The following is a 9,231-nucleotide window of genomic DNA, read 5'->3' on the forward strand; positions in this document are numbered from 1 at the left end:
TGAAATCACAGATACAGAAAGTCAATTAATGTGTGCCATGAAATGGGGGCAAGAGAATGGGGAGTGGCTGCTAAAGGGGGATGGAATATCTTTATTGGGATGATGAAAATGTTCAGGGATTTGATAATTGTGATGAATGTCCAATTTTTTGGACATTCAAAAACCAGAGTTGTATACTCTTAAAAGATTGTGCTACATGGTATGTAAATTATATCTCAATAAATTAAAAAAAAAATTGATTCATTATAGTATGCAGAAACCATACTAAAAAAATTATTAGATATATGCTTTTAAATTTAGAATACATAAAATAATTGTGGTGATGTGATTTAATGATCAAGATGGCAGCTAAGCTCAAATATAGTTGTTAAATATTTATCCTGGGGAAAAAGTTTATATTGGAATTTGGCATTCTACTCAACTTTTTGGTAAACACCTAAAACTGTTAATTTTAAATAAATTAAAAACAATTAAAAAGCAGGGAATATCATTTTATAGCTGTGAAAATAAGTTTTTTGAGTTTGGAACACCTCTTCCTCTACATTCCCTCATTAGGAAATCATGTAAATTATTGTCATTATTATTATTACTGTTCTGAGAATAAATGCTTATTATGAAAATTTTGTAGCATTTTTATGCATGTATTTTCTGAATGTTCCATTCATTATGCATTTATTCATAATTAAAGTGTGTCGTGTATGTGTAGGTCATGAATATACAAATAAATTAGAGTGATCTATATTATACACAGCATGAGTGCTACTAGGAGGGGTAGAGAAAAAACAAGGAAAATGGCTAAACTCCTTAAAGGAAATGCCTAAGTAGAATCTAAAAGCAAGAAAGCAGTCAAGCGGTGGGGGGGGGGGTGGGGGAGATGCACATTTTCATATGTAATATTAGGAATAAGGTATAGAATCAACAAATTTTATACTTTATGTTGAAAATACAACAGTGTTTATATGAAAATGCCAGGTGCTTTTGTGGTGACTCAACAGTAAAGAATCCTCTTACAATGCAGGAGACACACAGGAAATGGATATTCAGCTCCTGGGTCAGGATTCCCATGGAGAAGGAAATGGCAACCCACTCCAGTATTCTTGCCTGGGAAATCTCATGGACAGAGGAGCTTGATGGGCTACAGTCCATGTTGTCGCAAACAGTTGGACATAACGTAGTGACTAAGCAACAAAAAACCCAAGCAAATGGAAGATGAGAAAGAAACCATTTTATTTTTCATAAGATTGAGAGAGGAAAAGTGACATGTTTGTTGCTCAGTCCTTCTGTGACCCCATGGACTACAGCCTACCAGGCTCCTTTGTCCATGGAATTTTCTAGGCATCAGTACTGGAGGAGGTTGCCATTTCCTTCTGCAGACAAATAGTCTAACTGTCCAAAATCTGATTCAGGATCAACACAGTGCATTTAATATTCATATCTCTTTAGACTTCTTTAACCTACAGGAATTCCTCAGACTTTCTTCTATGTTTTGTTTTCATTTCTAAGGATTTATTTTCTTGCTATTTTAAAGCTTTATGTTGAAGTCTAACACATGTACACAAATCATTTGTTTTAAAGCTTAAATAATTTTACACAATATAAGCATAAATATGTAACAATCCATTTGAGTAATATAACACTATTTGCACCTACAAACCCCGTCCTGAATTTTTCATTGCATCATAATTTCTGCAAGAAAAGGAAAAGGCACACATTCACTATTGTATTGTTTTATGTTTCTTATTCTCATTAACCAAGTAGAGTCCACAATCCTTCTGACAGAAATTGTCATGGGCAAATAGAATCTGGAAACCAGCTTACATGCTGGGAGATTAAAAATAACAACAGTAAAAAATAACAATTAGAATATTCTGGATTCACAAATAACACGGATTTTTGTTGTTTTGTTTTGAAAGATTGTTACTATTGCACAAAAGGAAAAGCCTGAAAGTATTATTCATGGTAAACTTTATAAACAGAACATTTTTACCCTATGGATACAGATCTTCTCGGTCTTTGCACCATAGACAAGTGGATTGAGAAATGGAGGGACCAACAGATAAGTGCTAGGAAAGAGGATATGAATATAAGATGGGATGTGAGAACTAAATCTATGTGCAAAGAAGGAGAAGAAACCAAGGAGGTGGAACTGGAGAAAGACACAGATGTGAGCGTTGCAAGTATTGAATGCTTTCAACCTGGCCTCCTTTTGGGGAAATCAAAAAACTGTGATAAACATCTGCAGGTAGGACAATGTAATGAATGTGGGATCAAACACTGCGATGTTGAAAGCCACAAACATACCATAGATTTTGTTGACCCTGATATTTTCTGCAGCAAGTTTCACAATGGCTATATGCTCACAGTAGGAGTGGGAGATGACTTCTCTATAATAAAACTGAAACTGGAGCTTTATCAGTACTATGGCAGTACTATGGATGGCGTTACAAGAATGGCAGTCCTGAGTGTTACTGCGGCTGCTATTTGGGTGACTAGAAAGTGGGTAAGATGGCAGCATTTCTGAGTGGATAACAGATGACTACATAGTGGTCCAGGGCCATGGCCAGCAAGATGTCTGATTCTATGCCCTGAAATGTGTGAATGAGCCACATTTGAAGCAGGCAAGAATCAAAATATATTTCTGGTACATGACATGTTGGGCACAATACTGGGAAGAAGTACAATATCTGTGACTGCTAGCATGCCTGAGAACATGTACTTGGGCTCATGGAGGCTGGGATCTCATTTGATGATGATCAGAAGCAAGGCATTTCTGAACATAGCAATGAGATACAGGACAAAGAATGGAGTCCCAATCCAACACTGCACAGACTTAGGCCTGGGATCCCTATTAGTGTCAACACAGAGGGCATGAAGACTATGATGTTGGAAACAGGCAGTGTCCTTGGGTCTCCTGACGCAAACAAAAAACGTTTCTCTCTTAGTGCTACTCCCTCTGCTACTTCCTATTTTCATCCAAAGTCATCGTACTGAGTGTATATGATTTTGGTAGAGCTCAGAACACATCATCCACCTCATTCATATATAGAAGGTAAAAGAAAGATCCATAAAGACACATCTTTTTTTTTTAGGAAAGGCATCCACAAGACCAAAAAATATGATGTGCAACTGTGTTACATAGAACCGGCTAAATTCCTAAGTAAGGGAATCAACTGCTGTCTTGTCTGTTATTTCATTTCAGAACTTTGGACCAAAAAAGTATACTTGTTTATTTTACTTGGCAATTATGTTTTAATCAGAGGTTGGTGATTCTCTCCATATTTCACATTCCAGTTACTGCTTCTGCTGCTGCTGCTGCTAAGTCACTTCAGTCATGTCCAACTCTGTGCAACCCGATACGCGGAAGCCCACCAGGCTCCCCTGTCCCTGGGATTCTTCAGGCAAGAACACTGGAGAGGGTTGCCATTTCCTTCTCCAATGCATGAAAGTGAAAAGTGAAAGTGAAGTCGCTCAGTCGTGTCTGACTCCCAGCCACCCCATGAACTGCAGCCTACCAGGCTCCTCCATCCATGGTATTTTCCAGGCAAGAGTACTGGAGTGGGCTGCCATTAGCATTCTGTTATTCTCAGTTGTCTCTCAGTGGAAAACAGCTGGTCTGGGCTAGTAAGAGTTCAACTGTTACATTACTGCAGAATGCTCTCTATGAAAGAGAGTAAACATACATTTTGTTACTTAAAAGCAAACTGTTTTTGTCTATGTATGGATGTATGTTTTCTGCCTCTGTGTCAGATGAGATGTCTTTTCAGGAGAATGTGAGGAAGAGTTTTAGGAAAGGTCATTCAAATCTGTGTACATTTGTAGAATCTGGGTCAAGATTTCTTGCTACGTTTTTACTTTTCTAATAAAACTGTGGTAAGTTTTTGCTATGTTTCTAATAGTGGAAATACTTAAATTTCTGTGGCTAAAATATATAAAATAAATTCTGTAATACACATAACAAGGTAATTAGAGTGGAGGGACCTTGAAGCAAGAGAAGAGCAGACAAATGTAGAGGTAAGGAGGGACTCATCCTTTATAACTAAAGGATATAGGAACATCTGTTGTGTGTGTGCTAGTTGTTCAGTCATGTCCGACTCTTTGTGACCCCATGGACTGTAGCCCACCAAGCTCCTCTGTCCATGGGATTCTCCAGGCAAAAATACTAGAGTGGTTTGCCATTCCCTTCTCCAGGGGATCTTCCTGATCCGGGGATTGAACCCAGGTCTCTCATATTGGAGGCAGATTCTTGATGTCCCAGCCACCAGGGAAGCCAAAGAACATCAGTAAATGGGTAAATTAATCAGAATAGAGACTTTGTTCTTGCATTTAAACTTTCCAGAGCTATCATTTCCATGAGACTTGATTAATTTAGGCTCATTAACTCTTAATGAGAAATAGATAATCTGGAACATGGGTCATTTTTGTGGGCTCAGGCATAAGAAGTTGATAGAAAATGAAGGCTTGGAGGGACATGTTCCTTAAAAGAAATTAAATATAGAACTATAAATGGAAGACAGAGAGCTGAGAGGGAAAATGTTTAAGAAGATAAATTTAAAATAAGCAAGAAATTTAATCATACTCAATTCACTGATAATTGGATTTTTTTCTGAAAGCTTTTGATCTTATGTGTTATATGAAAGTTATCTGATCAAAATCATTACCTGTTAACGATTATATATTTTGAATCAAGAAGTTCTCAAACCATATATTAGAGAAATATTAGTAAAGCTGTTAAACTAAGATTAGGTTATTTCATTCTTTCATAGACTTTTCAGTAAAATTGGTTTGTGTCAGTAAACTCATGATCAGCTAACACTATACTGAGTGTCAACAAATAGGGCAGTAATGCAGGAAGCAGCTGTGGTTGGTGGTGCTTTAACCTCAAGTGAAAGAAACAAGTCAGCCAGAATCACTTTAATGCAGGAAGTCTGTATCAGTTGCCGTGCATTTTAGGATAGATTGGTGACTAAACTAAGCTGTTGGATACCTGTGGGTTAGCACCCCAATGACTCATTTTATGGTCAGTTCATACATCATTGACTCTAAAAGTAGTAAAGTTTTTCTGTCTCAAAGATAATCAGGGATAGAATAGGAATCCTTTAAGAACGATCAGGGTGTCACTTTTTCAAGAGGAAGAGGCAACATTTGAGCATGGTCTAACAAGTACAGATAGTGGGATGGCAGGTGGGAAGTACATAAGTGAGTACAGGGTTGATAGGATGGAGTGATTATAGCTGGTAACGAAACGTTACTGAGGTAAACTTGGGAATAGTGAGCTTACTTGTCAAAAGTTAGAAACTGATTCTACTCTCACCAGATATCTGAAGAGCACTGTCCTTCATATCAACTGCACTAAACTCTTATCAAACACCAATTCTTCTTAATATTTTTGTATTATATATCCTGCAGTGCTTTCTATCTGGACCATCTGTAGCAGCACCTGGCCAATGTCAACATCCCACATCCATTTGGTGCTGGAACCATCCACAATGGGTGGACATCTCAGGGACAGTCTTTCATGCTTTTCTCTTATCTCTGTAATACAGAGATCTTCTTCATCTTCTATACGTTTGTCTGACATCATGTTTTTGTGTTCTTCCTCCAATAAAACCATGATCTGTATTATTTGGAGGCATAACATCAATTTATTCAGTTTGAATTGAAGAAGAAAGCTGCTAGCTATCAATTTTAATATCCTTAATGAATGTGTGGAGAAAGACAGTTTATAACCCTTAAGTGAGGGATTTGTTAGCCAGCAGTCAAACCACAGGAGACCGAGCAGATTTTAGTTATGTCATCTTGGGTTCACCCACACCTATTATCCCTGAAATCATTACCACAACTTGCAGACACCTCCTTACTCTTCTCTTTCCTAAAAAGCTAAATAAGAGATATTTATATATACAAGTTTTCTTCATACAGAGTTCCTTTTCTACTGTTTTCATTAACAAAAAAAGTCTAAAGTCTAGCTAAATATAGACATGCTCCTTTGCCAATGAATTCAGTTTTTAAATGTTTTTAATTAAATGTAATCAAAATGAATGTTTTTAATTTTTCTTAAATAAATATTTTAAATATTTGACTCTTCCTTTCAATGAAGAATTCTGGAAAGAAAAATCTGAACCTGTAATGTTCTTTTATTACATGTGTACATGCATGCTAACAGTCGTATCCTACACTTTGAGATATTATGGACTGTAACCCACCAGTCCCCTCTGTACGTGAAGTTCTACAGGCAAGAATACGGGAGTGAGTTGCCATGCCCTCCTCCAGGAGATCTTACCCACCCAAGGAATAAACCCCCATCTTCTGCATTGCTGGCAGATACTTTACTGCTGAACCAACAGGGAAGCCCAATCAATCTCTCTGTGTCTCTAAATCCATCAATAAATCTGTCTATCCATCTACATCCTATTGGCTCTGCTACTTTGGAGAATCTTCACTAATCCAGTGGTTTAAAAGAACTCAATTAGAAATTAAAAGTTATGATAAGGTTCTGATAAATAGTTATAACTCTTATTTTATGAATTGATGTACTCAGAGCTAAGTCATGTCCAACTGTTTGTGACCCCAAGGATTGTAGCTCACCAGTCTTAGACTCTGTCCATGGGATTTCTCCAGCAAAAATACTGGAATGGGTTCATAACTCCCAGAAGAATAGAACATTGGATCAGAGAATGGTAATATTTTAATTTGTGTGCAAGGCTGACACACATGATGCCAAATTTATACTTTATTTGTAATGGGCACAATTTTTAATTTGAAAAGTCTTAAAGAGTATATTAATAAAAGTATGGCCTTTGTCATAAGTGATATTAACAAGGTTATAAATATAAGGTTCATATGAAAAGTGTTTTGTATCATATAATTTTTATATAATAATTCTTGTTACTGGAGAAAATAACTGGAAAGCAAAAAATAATAATTAGTAATAGAGAATAAAAACATGTTACATTAAAATACAATTCTGTGTACAAATACAAAATTCTGTACTGAAAATTACAAACATTGTTGAGAGACAGTAGACAAGAACTAAAGCAACAGAGAGCTATGTCACCTATATATATCTTGGAATATTGTTAAGATGTCAGTTCCTTTCAATTTATCCTATAAGAATCCTAACACATATTTTGCCAATAATTCAGAAACTGATTCTATATTTTATAAGGAAACTCAAGGTGACAGATCCAAAGTAATCTTTAGAAAAGTATAAGTTTTGAGTTATTACAATATCTTCAATTAGTACTCAATATAAAACCATAATAATCAAGACATTTTGGGATCATCATGGATATAAGGTTAGATTAGTGATTCAGAATGGAACTCTTGGAAGAATACCCACATCTATATGATCAGCTGATAGTCTACAAAGTTGATAAGAAAAGGCAAACATAAAACTAAGCAGTAGAAAATGAATGTCTTCCTCTGCAGTGGTGGGGATAGTATTGTTACATATTTAGCTAAACCTTTACTATTTGTCATTTTATGATCATTTATCATTTATCTAAACCTTTGTCACCTATCATTTTTAACAACTAAAGAATATAGGAACATGGGTAAATGTGTTACTTGATTGGAATAAAGCCTTGTTTTTTCTTTATTCACAGCTACCATTGCCATATGATCTGGCTAATTTAGCCTCATCAACTCTTAATGAAATAGATAATCTGGAATTCTTGCATCACTTTTTTTTGTGAACCCAGACATAAGAAATTAACAGTGAAGGGGTGAAAGACTGAAGGGGTGAATATGTTCCTCGAAAGGAGTTAAACATAGAATTAGAAATGGAAGGCAGAGGGGTGGTGTTGGGGCACCAGAGGTAACTCAACAGAGGCTACAGAGAAACTGAGAAAATTTTCATTATTTCTCAATTCACTGAGAACTAATTTTTCTGAGAACCTGGGTTCATGCCTTATGTTAATGTTTTTTTCCAATTGAAAGTATCAGTTGTTAAATATTATGTAATTAGAACCAGGAAATTCTCAAAACAATACATTAGAGGCATGTTCGTAATTCTGTAAATATAAACTCAGGTAATGTCTCAGAGATTCTCCTCTAAAGTTTCTGTAAATCAGTAATCTCATGATAAAATAATCCTATATTGAAAGTCAACAGATAGGACTGTAATGCAGGCAGAAGTTGTGATTCATGATGCTAAATCTCAAGTAAAAGAATGAAGAGATAATTTTAATGTAGAATCCCTGTATCTGTTTTCATATTTAGAATAGACTAGTCATTAAAGTAAGCTGTTGAATACCCATAGGTTTGCTCCCCAATGACTAATTTTATGACCAAGCTTTACATCACTGACTCTAATAGAAATCAAATTTTCTTTCGTGGATAATCAGACAAAAAGGATAATCAGAATTAGAATAGGAGTCCTTTGAGAACAAACACTGTGTCTGACTTTTTCAAGAGGAAGGAGCAACATTTGAGCATGATCAGACATGTATAAAGAGTTGGGTGTCAGGTGGGAAGTACATGAGTGAGTAAAGGTTGATGAGATGTGGTGATTCTTATTTTAAAAACTGGTATTGAAAAGTTATGGAGATAAACTTGAGAACAGTGAGACTCACTTGACAATTGTTGGGAGCTGGTTCTGCTCTTACCAGATGCCTGAAGCATGCAGTCAGCTTCATATCACTATCACCTATGGTTTAGAATTCTTAATTCTTCCTATTATTTTCCATTATGAGTCCTGAAATGCCCCTTGTTTCTATCTGCACCTTCTGTAACAGCACCCAGTCAGTGTCAGGAACTCTAAATCATATGGTGCTGGGCCATCTGCAATGGATGGATATCAGTGAGATAAATCTTTCATGCCTTTCTGTTGTCTGTGCATTACAGATGTTCTTCATCTTTTATAAGTCTATGTGAGATCATGCTTTTGTGTTCATTCTCTAACAAAACTCAAAATAAGATCTGTATTATTCTGGAGCATAGCCTCAATTTATTCACCTTAAATAGAAGAAAGTTGCCAGCCACCAATTTTAATGTTTCCTGATGGATTTGTGGAGAAGTTATGAACACAAAATGGGGATTTATTAGATACTAGCTAAACCACAAGGGGTCCTGCAAGTTTTGATGATACCCACTTGGGTTCATCCATATTAATATCCCTGAAATCCTTAGTACAATTTCCTTGTTCTTTTGTTTTGTTTTGTTTTTCCACAGGCTAAATATGGAAATAATTATGTACACTGATTTTTTTTTTTAAAGACTGAGTTCCCCTTC

At 35.9% G+C, this 9,231-nt stretch overlaps 1 pseudogene; it reads right to left on the reverse strand.

Moving 5' to 3' along the window:
- Positions 1-1,966: 1,966 nt before the first annotated feature.
- LOC112579353 lies at positions 1,967-5,611 on the reverse strand (annotated as a pseudogene).
- Between the last annotated feature and the right edge of the window lie 3,620 nt (positions 5,612-9,231).

This window comes from Bubalus bubalis, chromosome 16 (assembly GCF_019923935.1).
Source record: "Bubalus bubalis isolate 160015118507 breed Murrah chromosome 16, NDDB_SH_1, whole genome shotgun sequence".
NCBI lineage: Eukaryota > Metazoa > Chordata > Mammalia > Artiodactyla > Bovidae > Bubalus > Bubalus bubalis.